The sequence below is a fragment of the Calypte anna genome, chromosome W, assembly GCF_003957555.1.
Source record: "Calypte anna isolate BGI_N300 chromosome W, bCalAnn1_v1.p, whole genome shotgun sequence".
Classification (NCBI taxonomy): domain Eukaryota; kingdom Metazoa; phylum Chordata; class Aves; order Apodiformes; family Trochilidae; genus Calypte; species Calypte anna.
In genome coordinates this window covers 25913939-25931406 of record NC_044276.1, presented here as the reverse complement: position 1 = coordinate 25931406, position 17468 = coordinate 25913939, and the positions used below count along the sequence as shown (strand labels likewise).

The following is a 17468-nucleotide window of genomic DNA, read 5'->3' as shown; positions in this document are numbered from 1 at the left end:
TGGTGGGATAGGAGAGAGAACTGGTAGAGTAAAAGTGAGAAAACTCATGGGTTAAGACAAAAACAGTTTAATAATTTAAAAAAGAAATAACAACAACTTATCATGTCATAAGTTTAGTTTTATAAACTGATTATATAATTCAATAAGTGAAGCAATTTAGTGTAGGATCAAAGTGTAGATGACATGCAATCGGAAGACATAAGCAAATTTCAAGTAATGCAGAAACAGTGGTAGACTTTGAGCTTTGATATCCTAGAATTATTTCACTGGTATTGAAACTCCATATCAATTTTTTGCAAATTAAAAGATGATTAACATTTTCAGCTAAAATTAGAAACTAGAATTTATTTTTCCAAAATTAAATATTTCAATATTTATAACGAATTGTATTATAATATATACTCTGAAATTAAACAAAGTAATTATTTTTACCTCACACCAACACATAGTTGTCCCATAACCCCATGCCCAGAAGCAATAAACCCTGCAACACTCCTAACAAACTGCAGTAACATCTACAACTCTGAACAGTTCTTTAAAGAAATACTAGAGAACTCCTGACAACAGTTCCAGCCTCTCTAACACAATGATTGCTCACAAAAAAGCTGCTCAAATATGTTTAAAACTTCAACCCATCAAGACTCCCAGAGTAAAGTTATATGGTTCTCACAGATAAGCTGGGCCCCAAATAACTGCAAATCCACATTGGGTGCCAAATAACTGTCGTGGTTTGGACAGTTGGTCTATAACCTGACTGCAGCCGGGAGGGAGAATTGGTGAAAAGAAAGGACACCCATGGGTTAAAATGAAAACATTTAATAGGATAATAATAATGAACTAATATTGGCCCCAGTGCTAATATAAGATATAAATTATACTCAGCTCCAGATAGTAGTCATGAGCTGCATGCTTCTAGCAGTGAAGGCTGAATGCCCAACACTGTAGGCACAACAGCTCCAGCAAGAATGCAGTGGTCACAGCAAGAGGAGTACGCCTCAGGCACAGGATAATTGACGAGATGGACAGGACCCTCTCAGGGAGGCAGCCATGGTAGAAGCCCCCCAAACATCCCAGCAAACTTCCCCATTTAAAGTGAGGATAATATTTATGGTATGGAATACTTTGGATGGACAGTTCAGGTCATCTGCCCTGGGCTTTGCCCCTCCTAGACCACTGCACGCGCATGTTTCAAAATTACTTCTGACCTTCACCATTACGGAAACTTGCATACCAGAGCATCTTATCTCTTTGGTTCTCACAGAATTGGACTCTGCAGTATCTCTAAACTACAGTTTCTCTAAACAGAAAAATTATTTTATAATTCTGTCCCAGCAAACCAGGACAGTAAGTAAAGCCCATTTTATGCTCATTCTAAAAGCAATGTCATGCAAATGAAATTTAAGGTACATATCTTTCACTATCTGCACTTGCTTCATGTGTTAAATAAAAACTGTTAATTAGGATGTTTTGAATTATTTTATTTGTCTATATCTAGTTTTTAATGAATACAGATAAAAATAAAATAAAGTTACAAAAATGTGTTTCAACCATTATATAGCTTTCCTACCATTTTTGAGGTATTTTTGAGGTATTATATATAGTGCATAGTTATATAAATGAGTCATTACAATACATTAAAGTGCATTTCATGCTTATAAACTGGGAAATGCAAAATTACTTTCATAATTATTTTTTAATGGAACCACAGAATGATTTGGGTCGGAACGGACCCAAATAATAATCTAATTCCAACCCCCCTGCATGGGCAGGAACACCTTCCATTAAACCAAGTTTCTCAAAGCCCCATCCAAACTGGCCTTGAACATTTATAGGGAGGGGGCACCCACAATATCCCTAGGGAATGTGTTCCAGTTTCATACCACCCTCTCTGTAAAGATTTTCTTACTTATATCCAATCTAAATCTATGCTCTTTCCGTTTAAGACTGTTGCCCCTTGTCCTGTCGCTATAGGCCTTGGTAAGAAGTCTCTCCAGAAGTCCAGAAGGTGGATGGGAGGGAATGGAAACAGGTCCTTCATCGGAGAGGCAAAAGAATCCCCTCCAAACCCCCACCATCTCCCCAGGTGCCTTTAGAGAGCAGATATAAGGCCCTGGACTCAGAGAATCAGGCAGAGGAAAGACAAGAGGAAGATCTGTCTGGAAGGTCTCCTATTCACCCCCCTGTCTACCAGGCGGGTTACAACTATAGCTACAAAGAAAAAAAGAAGGGTAGTTGTAGTTGGTGATTCCCTTGTGAGGGGAACTGAGGGCCCTATATGTCTACCGGACCCATCCCACAGGGAGGTCTGCTGCCTTCCTGGGGCCCGGGTGAGGGATATTAGTAGGAGACTCCCCCAGATAATTCGGCCCTCTGATTATTATCCACTGTTGGTAGTCCAGGCTGGCAGTGATGACATTAATGGAAGAAGTACTAAGACAATTAAAAAGGACTTCAAGGCACTGGGTCATTTAGTTGATGGGTCAGGAGCACAGGTGGTGTTCACCTCAATTCCTGCAGAAGCACAGATGAATGAGGAGAGGAGTAGGAAAACCTATCATATCAATAGGTGGCTAAGGGATTGGTGCTACCGGCGGAACTTTGGGTTTTTTGATCATGGACCGAATTTCATCAAACCTAGTCTCTTCAAACCAGAAGGGCTTCATCTATCTAGCAAGGGCAAAAGGACTCTAGCCTATAAGTTGGCAGGGCTGATAAGGAGGGCTTTAAACTAGATTTGAAGGGGGATGGGGTTGAAACCGGGCTCTCCAGAAAGAAGCCCAAGGGTGGACAGCCCAAGTTAAGAGCCAAATCAGCAGCCCAGCTGAAGTGCTTGTACACCAATGCACGCAGCATGGGCAACAAACAGGAGGAGCTGGAAGCCATCGTCCAGCAGGAAAGCTATGATGTAGTAGCTATCACAGAAATGTGGTGGGATGACTCCCATGACTGGAGTGCTGCCATGGATGGCTACAGGCTCTTCAGAAGGGACAGGCAGGGTAGGAGATGTGGAGGGGTAGCCCTGTATGTTAGAGAGTCTCTTGACTCTGTAGAAGTTGAAGTCAGTAACAATAAGGTGGAGTGCCTGTGGATCAGAATCAGGGGGAAGGCCAACAAGGCTGATATCCTGGTGGGAGTCTGTTACAGACCACCCAATCAGGATGATGAGGGTGAGGAATTATTCTACAAGCAGCTGGTGGTTGTTTCAAAATTGTCAGCCCTTGTTCTCGTGGGTGACTTTAACCTGCCGGACGTCTGCTGGGAACTCCACACAGCAGAGAGGAGGCAGTCTAGGAAATTCATAGAGTGTATAGAGGATAATTTCCTGCTCCAGCTGGTAAATGAGCCTACCAGGGATGGAGCCCCGCTAGACCTCCTGTTCACAAACAGAGAGGGGCTGGTGGGAGATGTGGTGGTTGGTGGACGCCTGGGACACAGTGATCACAAAATAATAGTTTTCAATACTCAGGGATGCAAGGAGGGCCGTCAATAAAACCTCTACGTTGGACTTCCAGAGGGCAGATTTTGGCCTATTCAGAAGACTAGTTCAGAGTGTACCCTGGGAAACAGCCCTTGAAAACAAAGGGGTCCAGGAGGGATGGACGTACTTCAAGAAGCAAGTTTTGAAAGCACAGGAGCAGGCTGAGTGTGCCGAAAGGCGAGCCGGAGGGGAAGACGACTGGTCTGGCTGAACAGGGAGATTTTGAAAGAAATTAGGGTAAAGAAGAGAGCCTACTGATTTTGGAAAAAAGGGCTAACTACTCAGGAAGAATTTAGGAATATAGTTAGGTTGTGTAGAAAGAAAATTAGAGAGACAAAGGCACAACTTGAACTGAATCTCGCCACCTCTGTGAAGGATAACAAAAAGTCCTTCCACAGATACATCAATAGCAAAAGGAGGCTCAGGGAAAACCTCCATTCTCTACTGGACATGGACGGGAATATAGGTATCAAAGATGAAAAAAGGCTGAGGTATTTAACACCTTCTTTGCCTCAGTTTTCAACAGTAAGACAGGTTGTCCTGAGGACATCTGGCTTCTGGAGCTTGTAGAAAGAAACAAGAATCTGAACAGCACCCCTGTAATCCAGAAAGAAACAGTCAGTGACCTACTGAGCTGCTTGGATCCCCACAAATCTATGGGACCAGATGGGATCCACCCAAGGGTGATGAGGGAGCTGGCAGAAGAGCTTGCCAAGCCTCTCTCTATCATCTACCAACAGTCCTGGCTCACTGGGGACATCCCAGATGATTGGAAGTTGCCGAATGTCACGCCAATACACAAAAAGGGCTGGAAGGAGGACCCGGGAAACTACAGGCCTGTCAGCCTGACCTCAGTGCCTGGCAAGGTTATGGAGCAGATCATCCTCAGTGCAATCACACAGCACCTACAGGATGGACAAGGGATTAGACGCAGCCAGCACGGGTTTAGGAAGGGCACGTCCTGTCTGACCAACCTGATCTCCTTTTATGATCAGGTGACCCGCCTGGTGAATGAGGCGAAGGCTGTGGATGTGGTATACCTGGACTTCAGCAAGGCCTTTGACACCGTCTCCTACAGCATCCTCCTGAAAAAAGCTGTCAGCCCACAGCTTGGATAGGGGCAGTCTGTGCTGGATTAGGACCTGGCTGGAGGGCTGGGCCCAGAGAGTGGTGGTGAACGGTGCTGCATCCAGTTAGCGGCCGGTCACTAGTGGTGTCCCCCAGGGATCAGTGTTGGGCCCAGTTCTGTTTAATATCTTTATTGATGATTTAGATAAGGGGATTGAGTCCATCATCAGCAAATTTGCAGATGACACTAAGCTGGGGGGGAGTGTCGATCAACTGGAAGGCAGGAGGGCTCTGCAGAGGGACCTGGACAGACTGGAGAGTTGGGCTGATGCCAACGGGATGAGGTTTAACACGGCCGAGTGCCGGGTCCTGAACTTTGGCCACAACAACCCCATGCAGCGCTACAGGCTGGGGACAGAATGGCTGGAGAGCAGCCAGGCAGAAAGGGACCTGGGAGTGTGGATTGACAGGAAGCTGAACATGAGCCAGCAGTGTGCCCAGTTGGCCAAGAAGGCCAATGGCATCCTGGCTTGTATCCGGAACAACGTCGCCAGCAGGTCCAAGGAAGTGATTCTGCCCCTGTACTCAGCACTGGTGAGGCCACACCTCCAGTACTGTGTCCAGTTCTGGGCCCCCCAGTTCAGGAAGGATATTGCGGTCCTGGAGCAGGTCCAAAGGAGGGCAACCAGGCTGGTGAAGGGACTCGAGCACAGACCCTATGAGGAGAGGCTGACAGAGCTGGGGCTGTTCAGCCTGGAGAAGAGGAGGCTCAGGGGAGACCTCATTACTCTCTACAACTCCCTGAAAGGAGGTTGTAGCCAGGTGGGGGTTGGTCTCTTTTGCCAGGCAACTATCAGCAAGACAAGAGGGCATGGTCTCAAGTTGTGCCAGGGGAGGTTTAGGTTGTATATTAGAAAGAATTTCTTTACGGAGAGGGTGATCAGACATTGGAATGGGCTGCCCCGGGAAGTAGTGCATTCTCCGTCCCTGGAGATATTTAAAAAGAGACTGGATGTGGCACTCAGAGCCATGGTCTAGTAACCGCAGCGGTAGTGGATCAAGGGTTGGATTTGATGATCTCAGAGGTCCCTTCCAACCCAGTCGATTCTATGATTCTATGATTCTGTCTTATAACCCTCCTTTAAATATTGAAAGGCTGCAATAAGGACTCCATTAAACATTCTCTTCTCCAGGCTGAACAACCCCAACTCTCTCATCCTGTTCATAGGAGAGGTGCTCCAGCCCTCTGATCATGTTCATGGGCCTCCTCTGGACCTGCTCCAACATTTCCATGTCCTTCTGTGTTGGGGACTCCAGAGAAGGGGGGTTGAATCAAATCCCTCAACATGCTCTCCATACTTTTTTTGATACAGACCAGGATGCAATCGGCTTTCTGTGCTGCAAGTGCACATTGCCAGATCATGTACACTTTTTTCTTCCACCAGTACCCCCAAGTCCTTTACTTCAAGGCTACTCTCAATCCATTCATCCCCAGTCAGTACTGATACTAGGGATAGCCCTGACTCAGGTGCAGGACCTTGCACTTGGCCTTGTTCAACCGAGGTTTGCACAGTCCCACTCCTCAAGCTTGTCAAGGTTCCGCTGGATGAAAGGATGTAAGGGAATTAATTGCATCGCTCAGCTTGGCATCATCTGCAAACTTTTTGCAAAATTGCAAATGGCTTGGGTCAAGGCACCTAAACGTTAAAGAGTAAAAATAAAATGAAAAAGATGACAAGGTGTCTCTCTTGAAACCTTTTGCATCCTCAGTATTTAAATATTCCACATTGAGATCTAATGCATTTATAGGCTCAGAGACTTATCCAGTCTAGGTTTGGATCCCTGCCAATACAAGAAGGATGTTGATAAACTGGAGCAAGTTCACTAGAGGGCCACTGTCATGGTCAGGGGCTAGAGCACATACCCTATGAGGAGAGGCTGAGGGAACTAGATTTGATCAGCCTGAAAAAGAGAAAGTTTAGAGGGGACCAAATAGCAGCCTTTCAAGAAGGTATCAAGAAGAAGGAGTCAGATCCTTCACAGTGATGCATTGCAGAAGAGTGATAGGCACTGGGCATAAACTGAAAAAAGAAGAGGTCCTGACTTGATATGAGAATTTTCTTTTCACCTTGAGGACAGTTAAGCAGTGCCAATTCATGGCCCTTCATTGGACTCTCTCCAGTCTCTCTTGTACTGGGGAGCCCAGGACTGGACACAGCACTCAACTGAATAAAGGGGAAAGATCACCTACCTGGACCTACTGGCAATACTTTGCCTAATGCAGCCCAGGATACCATTAGCCCTCTTTGCGGCAGGGGCACACTGCTGGCTCATCTTCAACTTGGTATCCACCAGTGCGCACAGGTCCGTTTCCGTAAAGCTGCTTTCCAGCTGGCCGTCTCCCCTGGCACGTACTGGTACGTGGGGTTGTTCCTCCCCAGGGGCAGGACATTGCACTTCCCCTTGTTGAACCGCATGAGATTCCTGTCAGCCCATTTCTCCATCTTGTCAAAATTACTCTGGATGACAGCACAACCTTTTGATGTATCAGCTACTCTTCCCAGTTTTGTCTCATCTGCCCACGTGCTGAGGGTACGCCATGTTCCATCATCCAGATCACTAACGAAGACTTTGAACAGTATTGGACCCAGTATTGACCCCTGGGGTACACCACTATTTACTGGCTTCCAAATAGACTTTGTGCCACTAGGACCATGGGATCCTCTTTGAGGACGAAGGACTGCTAGGAAGAAACAGGATCCACATGACCAAGTGGGGCACAAACAACTTTACCAACAGGCTGGCCAATCTGGTAAGAAGAGCTTTACACTAGGAATGATGGGGAAGGAGTGACCAACAGTCAAGCGAGGAAGTCATGGAGTAGATGGGAAAGCAAAGGATGTGGGGCAAACAGGAGGGACCTCATAATCATCAAAACCATGTTGAAAGCGGACCACTTCAAGCACACGCACGTAACTAAGAAAGTGTCAGGAGATCAGAATTATGAGAAAGCTTTCATGACCTTTTGGGGAAACTGGTATGACTGGGTGCCTCTCTGAAGTGCCTGCACACTTATGCACGCAACATGGGGGAAAATAGGAGGAATTAGATGTCTGTGAGCAACTGCGGGGCTATGATTTCAGGGATCACAGAGATATTGTGGGATGGTTCACACAACTGGAGTGCTGCAATGGATCGATACAGAATCTTTAGGGAAAACAAGCCAAGAAGGTGCTGTATGAAAGGGAAGCTGGAATGCATAGACTTTTGCCTAGAGATGGATAATACGCCAGTTGAGAGCTCAAGGGTCCGGGTTAGATGGCATACCAATGTGGGTGATGTTGTGGGTATCTGATAGAGACTGCCTGATCAGGAAGAAGTAGATGAAGTCTTGTGGTGGGTTGACCTTGGCTGGCCAACAGGTGCCCACCCAGCTGCTCTTATCATTCCCCCTTCTCAATGGAACAGGGGAGAAATATGCACTGAAAAGCTCATGGGTCAAGATAAGGACAGGGACATCATTCAGCAAGCACCGTCACAGGCAAAACAGAGTCATCTTGGGCAAGATAGTGCAGTTCTTACAAACAAGGAAGCTTTTCTTAGAGTTCTTACAAACTGGTTGAGATGGTGGAGTTGTGAATCCTGAGAGGAGGGAACAAGGCAAATGGAAGGATCATAACTCCAAATTTTGGGAACGCAGACTTTGGACTGTGCAGGGACCTGCTTGAAAGAATCCCACGGAAGACGGTCCTAGAGAGTAGAGGGGCTCTAGGAGACCTGTTTGATATTTCAGGATCACCTCCTCCAAGCTCAAGAATGGTCCATTGCAATGAGCAGGAAATCAAGCAAAGGTGACAGGTCTGCGCAGACAAACAAGGAGCTCCCGACTAAACTCAAACGTGAAAAGGAAGCATAAAGGAGCTGAAAAAAGGGGCAAATGACCCAGGAGGAATGCAAAGACACTGCCCAGGTGTGCAGAGATGGGGTTACCAAAGTTGAAACTGGTGAGGGATGTGAAGGGGAACATTAAGGGTTTCTACAGGTCCATCAACAGCAAAATGAAGACTAGGGAAAATGTAGGCCTGCTGATGAATGGGACAGAGAACCTGATGACAAAGAACATGGGAAAAGCCTAGGTACTGAATGCCTTCTACACCTGAGTCTTTACTGGTAAGGATTGCCTTCAGGAATCCCAGGTCTCTGAGACTAGAGGGGAAGTCTGCAGCAAGGAAGAATTCTCCTCAATAGAGGAGGACCCAGTTAGGGAAATATTTAAATAAATTGAAGATGCCCAAGTCCATAGAACCTGATGAGATGCACCCATGAGTACTGAGGGAGCTGGCTGGTGTCATTGTGAGGCTACTCTCAATTATCTTTGAATGTTCATGGTGATCAGACGAGGTTCCTGAGGAGTGGAAGAAAGCAAATGACACTGCAGTCTTCAAGGAGGGAAAGAAGGTGGATCTGGGGAACTACAGGCTGGTCAGCCTCACTTCTCTTCCTTAGAAGGTGATGGAGAAAATCATCCTGGAAGCCATTTCCAAAGAAGGTGCTTGGTAGGAATCAGCATGTACTTAAGAATGGGAAATCATGCCTGATAAGCCTTCTACAATGAGTCAACTATCTTGGTGGAGGAGGGGAGAGCAGCAGACGCTGTTTACCTGGACTTTAGCAAGGCTTTCAACACTGTCTCCCATAACATCCTCAAAGACAAGCTGACAAATACAGGTTAGATACGCGGACAGTGAGGTGGACTGAAAACAGGCTGAAGGGGGGAATAACACAATGCACCAGTATGGGCTAGGGACTGACTAGTGGGAAAGCAGCTTTGCAGAAAAGGACATGGAGGTCCTGGTGGACAACGAGCTGAATGTGAGCCAGTAATGTGCCCTTGCAGCAAGGGAGGCCAATGGTATCCTGGGCTGCATTAGGAACAGTGTTAACAGGAGGCTGAGGGAGGTGATCCTTTCTCTCCACTCAGCACTGGTGAGGCCACACCTGGAGTAATATGTTCAGTACAAGAATATGCTCCCCAGTACAAGAAAAGGTATGGACGTACTTTAGCAAGTTCAGCAAAGAGCCACTGTAGTGATGAAGGGATTGAAGCATCTCCCATAGGAGATGATGCTGAGAGAGTTGGGATTGTTTAGCCTGGAGAACAGAAGGCTCAGGGGGGAATCTTATCAATGTATATAAATATCCAGTAGAGGAAGGGTGTATTGAAAGTGTGTATTTTTGTGGGTGTATTTGAACCAAACTCTTCTCAGTGGTGCCCAGCGACAGGACAAGAGGGAATGGGCACAAACTGAAACATAGAAAATAGACTGAAGAAAATGGTTCTTTTTTTTTTTTTTTTTACTCTAAGGGTGGTCAAACACTAGACCAGATTGCCCAGAGTCATTGTGGAGTCTCCATCCCTGGACATATTCAAAACCTGTCCGGGCAATGCCCTGAGCAACTTGCTCTGTTTGATCCTGCTTTGAGCATGGAATAGGAGGGGGTTTGGACTAGACAATCTCCAGAGATCCCTCCTAACCTCAACTACTCAACTATTCTATGGTTCTGTGATTCACTTGAAGTCACCATGGCAGAAGGTGCCATTTACAGTATCAAGAAGAGCTTTGCTAGATACAAGGATAGTTGAGGCTCCTTTAGTACTCTGGGATGAATCCCATCAGGCCCCATGGACTTGTGAACATTCAGCTGATACAGCTGATCCCTTACAATTTCAGTGTCCACAAATGGAAAGATACTGTTCCCACACTTGTGCTCCTCTGACTCAGGGCACTAGGCAGCCCAAGGTCTATCTGTATTATTAAAGAATGAGGGGGGAAAAAAAAAAAATCCAAAACATTGCATGCCTCTGCTTTGTCTTCATCTCTATTGGTCAGGTGACCATCTTCAACAAGTATCAGTCCAATCTTTTCCCTTTTTTTCAATTGCATCACTCAGCTTGGCATCATCTGCAAACTTGATGAGGGTGCACTCCATCCCTCTGTCTGTGTCGTTGATGAAGATATTAAACGGTACGGGTCCTAGTATGGACCCCTGAGGGACACCACTCATCACTGGTTTCTACTTGGACACTGAGTCATTGACTGTAACTCTTTGGATGTGGCCAACCAGCCAGTTTCTTATCCATCTAGCAGTCCATCCATCAAACCCATCTCTCTCCAATTTAGCAGCCAGACTGTTGGGGGGGGCTGTACCAAAGGTCTTACAGAAGTCCAAGTAGATGACATCTGTATGTCTTCCCTTGTCTACTAATGCAATTGCTCCATCATAGAAGGCCACTAGATTAGTCAGGCATGATCTGTCCTTGATGAAGTCATGCTGGCTGTCTCTAATCACCTTCCTCTCTTCCATGTGTTTTGGCATGTCTTCCAGGAGGATCTGCTCCGTGATCTTATAAGGCATGGAATTGATGCTGACTGGTCTGTAATTTCCAGGGTCCTCCTTGTTACCCTTTTTCCAGTCACCAGGGACGTAGTCTGATTGCCATGACTTCTCAAATATGACGGAGAATGGCTTAGCAACTACATCAGCCCTCTGGACCTACAATTCCCTCAGGATCGTGGCATGCATTTTGTCGGGTCCCATGGATTTGTGTATGCTCAGGTTCCTCAGATGGTTTCTGAGCTGATCCTCTCCTATGATGATGGGAACTTCTTTCCCCCCAGTCCCTTTCCCTGCCTTGAGGTCCATCCACTCAAGAGATGTGGGAAGAGAGATTGACAGTGTCAGGGTGACTGAAGTCCCTCAGGAAGATTGGAGCTTGCAAGCGTGATGCTTCCTGTTGTTGGAACAAGAATGCTTCATCGACATTCTGCCCTTGATCAGGTTGCCTGTAGTAAATACCAGCCATAAGGTTTCCTTTGTTGGCTTTTCCCTTATTTTCAACACATAAGCTCTCAGCCTGTTCATTGCTGTTTTTCAGAAACAGCTCTGTGCACTCAATTATGTAATATATATGTAATATGTAATTTTTTTACATAGAGGGCAACCCCCTTGCCTGTGTTTTCTGAACAGTTTATAGCCATCGATTGCAGCACTCTAGTCGTGCAGTTTGCCCCACTGCATTTCAGTGATGGTGTTTAGATCATAGCTTTCAAGCTGCACAGTGGATTCCATCTTTTCCTGTTTGTTACCCATGCTGTGTGATTTGCTGCAGAGGCACTTCAGTGGGCCTATCAACCTTGTCACTGTTTTAGAGGAACACACCCTAATTCCTTTAGGTGTTTTCGTGGTACTTCCTAATACATAGAATCATAGAATGGTTTTGGTTGGAAAAGACTTTAAAGATCATGAAGTACAACTGTTAATCCAGCACACTGCCAAGTCCGCCAATAAACCATGTCCCTAAGCACCACATCTACACGTCTTTTAAATACCTCCAGGGATTTAGGGATTTGGTTTTTTATCTTTTAAATATTCCACCACTTGTCTGTGCAGCTTGTTCCAGTGCCTGACAACCCTCTTAGTGAAGAATTTTTCTTAATATCTAATCTAAATCTTCCCTGGCAAAACTTAAGTCCATTTCCTCTTGTTCTGTCACTTGTAACTTGGGAATAGAGACCTTTTGGGCAGTTGTAGAGAGCAATAAGGTCTCCCCTCAGCCTCCTTTTCTCCAGGCTAAACAACCCAAGGTCCTTCCTCATAAGACATGTTCTTCTGACACTTCACCAGCTGTGTTGGCCTACTTTGGACTCACTCCAGCACCTCAATGTCCTTCTTGTAGTGAGGGGCCCAAAACTGAACACAGTACTCGAGGTGCGGCCTCACCAGTGCCAAGTACAAAGGGATGATCACTTCCCTTCTCCTGCTGGCCACGCTGTTCCTCATAGAAGCCAGGATGCTGTTGCCCTTCTTGGCCACCTGGGCACACTGCTGGCTCATATTGAGACGGCTATCGACCAATACCTCCAGGTCCTTTTCCTCTGGGCAGCTTTCCAGCCACTCTTCTCCAAGCCTGTAGCAAAGCATGGGGTTGTTGTGACCCAAGTGCAGGGCTCAACACTTGGCCTTGTTGAATCTCATACATTGGGCCGTGCCCCGTTGACCTGGTTTGTCCAGGTCCCTCTGTAGAGCCTTCCGACCCTCAAGCAGATCAACGCTCCCACCCAACTTGGTGTTATCTGCACATTTTCTGAGGGTCCACTTGGATCCCCCCATTGATAAAGATATTAAAGAGAACTGGCCCCAATACTGAGCCCTGGAGAACACCACTTTTCACTGTCCGCCAACTGGATTGAAATGCATTCACCACAACTCTTTGAGCACAGCCATCCAGCCAGAGTTTTATTCCCAACAAAGCATACAATTGTCCAAGCCGTGAGCAGTCAGTTTCTCCAGGACGATACTGTAGGAAACCATGTCAAAGGCTTTACTAAAGTCTAGGTAGACAGTATCCACAGCCTTTCCCTCATCCAATATGCGTGTCACCTAGTCCTTCCAATATGCGTGTCACCTTGTCCTAGAAGGGGATCAGGTTAACCAGGCTCTTAAACAGTCTAAAGTCTGCCCTCCGGAAGTCCATGGTGGAGGTTTTGCTGACCTACCTCCTTACTTCTCCAAGAATAGAGAACTCTATCATTTCATGAATAATTCTATGCCCAAGGCAGCCTTCAGCCTTCTCATCACCCACATGTCCTTCTCTGTTGGCAAACAAGTCCAGTGGGGTGCCTTCTCTAGTTGGCTCCCTTACCATCTATGTAAGGAAGTTATCCTCTATGCACTTCAGGAACCTCTGGGACTGTTCCCTCTCTGCTGTGTTGTATGTCCAGAAGACATCTGGTACGTTGAAGTCCCCCACAAGAACAAGGACTAGAGATTGTGAGACTTCCCACAGATGCTTATAGAATATTTCATCTGCCTCTTCACCCTGGTTGTGTGTTTTATAACAGACTCCCACCATGATATCTGCCTTATTGGCCTTCCTCCTGATTCTTACCCATAAACACTCAACCCTATTGACGCCTTTGTTACGCTCTAGGTAATGAAAATACTCCCTTACATATAGGGCTACCCCACTGCCTCTCCTTCCTTGCCTGTCTCTTCTCAAGAGTTAGTAGTCATCCATTGCAGCACTCCAGTCGTACGAGTCATCCCACCATGTTTCCATGATGGCAACTATATCAGTCACCGAGGCAAGCAGCTCCGGTGCCAGCACAATCTGCAGCGGAGCACTCTAGCTCAGTGCTAGAGTTCTGAATACTGTAAGACAAAGTTTATACAAATATAAAGATATCTACAAAAACTTAAAAATATATACTGAGCATGCTTCAGAACTGTGGCAGAAATCTTAGTTTGGAAATTCACATTGTTTTAAAAAATGCAATGCAGCTTAATGTCTGCTTTTGTTTGGTTTGTTTTTCTTACATGTGGCTTTTATATCCTTCCCCCCACCCCCATACCCTAGCTTCTGAGGTCTAATATATACATAAGTATCTTGATTTGCATCCCAAATGTGTAGATATTTTCAAGCTTCCCCTCCTACACATTTCAGGGGAAAATTTGACAAAACTGTCCCCTAAAAACTGCAAGCTAAGCTTATCAACAGCAATAAAGAGTAAAAGTAAAGAAATCATTGCACACATGAACTGATTCAGGGGACGAACAAAGATCTTCAAAACTACTTTATATAGTTACTGTTGGGATCGAATAAATAAAGCAGATCCACACTATTTTCATTAGTATCCAGTGAAAGGACAAAAGGCAATGGGCACAAATTGAAATACAGGAATGTTCTGGTTTGGGCCAGGATAGAATTAATTTTTGTATTGTAATTTTGCTTTCAGCTAAGTCTCTTCTAAATAGCTGTACTTGCTGAAATTAACAGCACGTTTCTCAGTCTGTGTCTGCTTCTAGGACTGATAATGCTCAATGTTTATGGTCACTGATGGAAAATAGTATGCGTAACTAAGGCCACTGCTTGGTTCTGAGGAATATCTTATGCTTCGGAAAGAGAAAGGGAAAAAAGGGGTCACACCTGCAACCCTCCTTTAGGGAGGAGTGGACAAGACAGGAGACCAACATTGACTAAACGTAGTATTTCATTCCATACATGTAATACTTGGTATAAATGTGAGGGATCACGAGGGTCGAGCCCCTTCCCTTTGGTCCTTCTTCGCTTGTCCCTGCTTGCTTTGGCATCCTGGGAGGATTTTGTCGGTTTGTCTGCCTGTGGTCCTCACTCATACCAGCCTGAATCTGTGTTTTCCTGCCTCCAGCTCCCGACTGCTGCTGACTCCAGGAGTCCAGCCTGGAATTTTCCAGAGCTGCCCTGCAGCCTCGGTGGTGATGTGAGCATTACTGGGGGGAAAGGGAGGAGGAATGTGGTATCATTTTTCTGTATGTTTGTATATATTTAGTAATTTTTCCTTTTATTATTACTGTTTCATTAAAGCTGTGTAGTTTAGTTTCCAAGTCTCTCTCTTATTCTCTCTCCTGTCTTTATTAGGGAGGGGAGGGGGATTAATAGAGAGCATCTGTCATTTGGTTAATTGCTAGCCTAGCATTAAAGTTAATAACCAAATCTTCAATAAAGATGTTAAACAGTAGCAGCCCCAGCACTGAGCCCAGGGGAACACCACTGGTGACTGTCCGCCAGGTGGATTTAACTCCATTTAACACAACTCTTTGGATTTGGCTATCCATTGAAGGGTGTTCTCATCCAAGCCATGAGCAGCCAGCTTTTTCAGGCGAATGCTGTGGGAAGCTGTGTCAAAGGCTTTGCTCAAGTCAAGGTAGACCACATCCACCACCCTTCCCTCATCCAATAATCGAATCACTCTCATAGAATGAGATCTGGTAGTCAGATACGACCTGCCTTTCATGAACCCATGCTGACTGGGCCATATAACCTGATTGCTCTGTATTTACCCCATAATGGTACTTAGGATGATCTGCTCCATCAACTTCCCCTGTCAAACTGACAAGCCTGTAGTTTTCTGGATCATCCTTCCATTCCTTCTTATATACAGGGGTTATGCTGGCAGTTTTCCAATCTGCTGATACCTCTCTAGTCAGCCAGGACTGCTGATAAATGATGGAAAGTGGCTTGGTGAGCATCCCACCAGCTCTTTCAGCACTCTTGGGTGTGTCCCATCAAGCCCCATAGATTTGTGCACATCTGTATGGTGTAGCAGATCACTTATCATCCCCTCCTTAATTGTGGGGAGGTCATTCTGCTCCTGGTCCCTGTCTCCTTGCTTGAGGAGTTATATTCCTTCTAATAACTGGTTCTGTTACTAAAGACTGAGGCAAATAATTCATTAAGCACCTCATCTTCTTCCTCATCCTCCGTCACCATGTTTCCTTCTGCATCCAACAGGGTATGGAGGGTCTCCCTGTTCATTCTTTTATTGTTAATATATTTGTAGAAATCCTTCTTGTTATCCTTTACTATAGAGGACAGAATTATTTCCAGCTGGGCTTTGGACCTTCTAATTCCCTCCCTGCATAGCCGCACAACAGTTTTGTAGTTGTTGTGAATGGCCTGTCCCTTCCTCCAAAGACCATAAATTCTCTTTTTCTCTCTGAATGCTAGCCAAAGCTCCCTGTTTAGCCAGGCTGGTCTTCTATGCCTCTGGCTTGCCTTACAGAACATGGGAATGGCCTGCTCCTGTGCTTTCAAGACTTACTTATTGAAGAGCGTCCAGCCTTCCCGGACTCCTATACCCTTCAGAAATGATTCCAAAGAGATTCTGGCCATCAGGCTACTAAACAAGTTAAAGTTTGCCCTTCAGAAGTCTAGGGTGACAGTTTTGCTCCCCCCCTCAGTATCTCTAAGAATAAAGAACTCTTTCATTTCAGGGTTGCTGAGTCCAAGGTAGCCTCCAACCATCATATATCCTACCAGCCCTTTCCTGTTTACAAAGAGCAGGTCCAGCAGGGCACCCTGGTTGGTTGACTCACCAGCTTTGTCAGGAAATTATCCTATACATACTCCAGGAACCTCTGGGACTCTTCCCGCTCTGCTATGTTGTAATTCCAGCAGACATCAGGCAAGTTGAAATCCCCCGCAAGAACAAGGGCAAACAACCATGAGATTTCACCCAGGTGTTTATTGAACTTTTTGTACACCTTATTGCCCTGATTGGGAGATCTATAGCAGACTCCCACAGTGATATCAGCCTTGTCGGCCTTACCCCTAATCCTGATCCAAATACATGCAACCTTGTCATCACTAAATTCAAGTTTTAGACATTCATAACAATTCTTAATATACAGGGCCACCCCACTGCCTCTATCCCTCCTGAAGAGCTTGTAGCAATCAGTTGTGGCACTTCAGTCATGTGAGGTATCCCACCATGTTTCTGTGATAGCCACTATGTCATAATTTTCCTGTTGCATCATGGCTTCCAGCTCTCACTGTTTGTTGCCCATGCTGTGTCCATTGGTATAGATGCACTTCAGATGGGATAATGATCCCAACATCTTTTTATGGGTATGGGCCCTAATTCCTGCCTGACCCTTCTCAGGTGTTCCTATCATTTCTAAACCATCAATAACCCTTGCCTGTTTGTTTCCCATTGTTTCTCTGTCCCCCATTTCAACTGAGATGGCAGAGCAAGCACACCATCCTACGAAGCCTGGCATGCTTCCCCCAGACTTATTCCTAGCAGACCTAGTTTTATCGCCTTCCCCCTTGGAATCTAGCGATGTAAATATATATATATATGAAAATAAATGCTTTAAAAAATTAATTAAATAATAATAAATACTTATTAATGACTTAATAATACTTCTGGTACTAAGTACAATGTGCTAAGCATTCTCCTGATATAAAAGAAAGCATTGAACCTTCCTAAAATAAACCGTCCAATAATAGAGTAGAAAAAAAGAATGACAGACACAAATAAAGAAATCCAGTAGCAATGTGTCCTGGTTTGAGCAAGGATAGAACCAATTTTCTTTTAGC

The 17468-nt window shown here is 45.4% G+C and overlaps 1 protein-coding gene across 1 annotated transcript in view; it reads left to right on the top strand.

Moving 5' to 3' along the window:
* Positions 1-17468, top strand: part of LOC103531539 (transcription factor RFX3) — a 126439-nt gene that overhangs the window by 45451 nt on the left and 63520 nt on the right. The window lies entirely within an intron of this gene.